This window comes from Amblyomma maculatum, chromosome 8, assembly GCF_055883805.1.
Source record: "Amblyomma maculatum isolate TAMU_Amacu chromosome 8, ASM5588380v1, whole genome shotgun sequence".
NCBI lineage: Eukaryota > Metazoa > Arthropoda > Arachnida > Ixodida > Ixodidae > Amblyomma > Amblyomma maculatum.
Window position 1 is genome coordinate 15,052,235 of NC_139351.1, and position 2,472 is coordinate 15,054,706.

The window sequence follows — 2,472 nt, forward strand, 5'->3', positions numbered from 1 at the left end:
TCGCTTTACAAAGAAGACATCCCATTACACCTCATGCTGCTTTTAGGGTAAGGGGCATTGATTGAATTCCCATATTTTAGGGTCATGAAAAGAGCCACACAAACTACAGATATAAAAAAAAATGCTGATCGTAACATCAGACTCAAATATGTGTTTGGCGCATTATAACCTTAGTCGCGTTCGCGCCATAAACCTCAATAAAACTGACTAATCATTGTCCAATGCCTAAACATCTCCCACCAAATACCACACAATGGAAGGATGCAGTGTTAAGACTACTGATTTTGTTTCCGCCAAGTTTCTTGTGGCTGTGTGTACCAAATGAAAGACAGCAAATCACACCTGGTATTTAAGCTCCATCAAATATAGTCAGGAGGGGCACTACTACTAGTGATTAGAGTGGAAAAACAAAAAAGTATTGCTGCCTTCATGCTCTCAATGAAAGCTTCGGTTTCCATAAATCGAAACTTTGTTTTCTGCTCACATTCAAGGGAAAGTAATTCTGTCTATTGCTGCAACTTCCCGGAAGAAATGAAGATGAAAAAATGTTGAAAAAAAAAACAAGGTGCAAATGGTCGCTAACAAAAACTTCAATTTATACACCCTCAACAAAAACTTCGGTCATCTGATGAGAAGAGAGGAGTCGCTGGAGAAAGATTTGATGTTGGGAAAGGTTGAGGGTCGTCGGAGAAGGGATAGGCAGCGAACGCGATGGTTAGATGGCATCATCGAGGCGCTGGAGGTGAAGTTATGTGATGTTAGGAATATAGTGAGAGACCGGAAAGCGTGGCTTGACATGGTCCATAGGGTCACGAAGAGTCGCACACGACTGAACGACTGAACTGAACTGAACATAAACCGAGCCCAGTGACGAACCTTGAGGCCGGCATGCCTGGAGGTACAGAAAATGATGAAGAATCAGTGGGATGTGCAGTGACGAACTGAGTTCGGTTGCGCAAGAAACAGTCGATGCCTAAAATAATAATCAGGTCCATGTTCAGTTTGCTGAGCCTTAAACGATATGTAATTGGCTGTTAACGAGATCAATCGCTTTCTGAAAATCTACGAATATGCGGTCAATGAAAATTCTCTTGTCTACTGCGTCAAATTAGGTCATGCGTAAAGGAAACGAGTTGAGTCGCACATCAAAATTAATTCACGAAAGCTATGCTGAGTACGAAATAAAAATTATTTTCAAGATTAGAATATAGGACATGTTCAAAAATGTAGCATGTCAAACGTAATAACAATATTTTTCTGTACTTAAGAGAACAATGAGCATCTCCAGACTTGAATATTGTACCACTTTCAAGTATCCTGGCGGCTGTGCCAAATTTAAAGACTGCGAAACAGTGCGCGCAAGTAAATAGTAGAATATACACTTGTAGACTTTAAAAAGTTTGAGTTTATATCGTCGATTTTTCCAAAGCGAATAAGCCGTTAACCTACTAATCACGCTTTTTGCACAAAAACTGAGTCCATTAAGGGATATTTTACCGAGCAAAAAGATATAAAGAAAAAATGTGATCATTGTAAAAGAGCCTTAGACAAGGCATCAGTGAGTACCTGCGCCCACAGTGAGAGAGAAAACGGTAGTGAATTAAAGAAAAGGCGGAAAGGTCGACCGGTGTCAAAGCTTCGTACTCTCTGATGGACTACGCACACTGCTTCGTACACTGTGATGGACGAATTTCTGCGCTCTTCTATTCTTATTTAATTATTGTGCATGATTAGTAAACTTCTATTGCACAAGGCATAAGCTGTCCAACGATCTAACACTTGTGTTACTATTGTACTCGACGTAAGCATATAACTTTTGTTACTGTCGCAAGGTTTGCCATATGGCTGAACTGATGCTCAAACGGAGGCAGTCCGCCGGGGCTCGACTCTCGTACTTTGTAAGCTACCGCTCTTTAAGGTCAGCCTCAGGAGAGGAACGTCACAGTATTAGTGAAACTCGCAGTTGTCTTTTATGCTTGGCGTTCGCGACCACATGCTTATCATACGACTGACTCAGACAATCTTATGCTTGGCCGGCACATTAATTATTTTTTTATTGAGAGAAGCATTTGGTCTCGACGGAAATGCAACTTAGTACGTAATTCCTAACTCCTAATCTTGCAAATGTATTTACGGTTACTAAGCATCAGTGTACGTCTTCAAGACGAGCCACTAAATCAAACACCACAACGCATTCACTACGTCCTGTTCTAATACACCGGAGTTTACGTGCCTTCACGAAATGTGTGTAGCGTGTCCGTGTCCCACAAGCAAATGGCGTGGGTTCTACCTTCTTTTCTCGCCTTAATCTCCCTATATTTAGTTTTTGATATATCCGTTTGCCTGTGTTCGGTGAATCTCGTCTCTAATCTTAGCTTCATTTGGACCCTGCCTTGTATTGTCCAGACCCCCCTTTAAGGTTTCTTGATTTATTCGGTCGCGAACGACACTGCATATGTTAGTGACACCGAC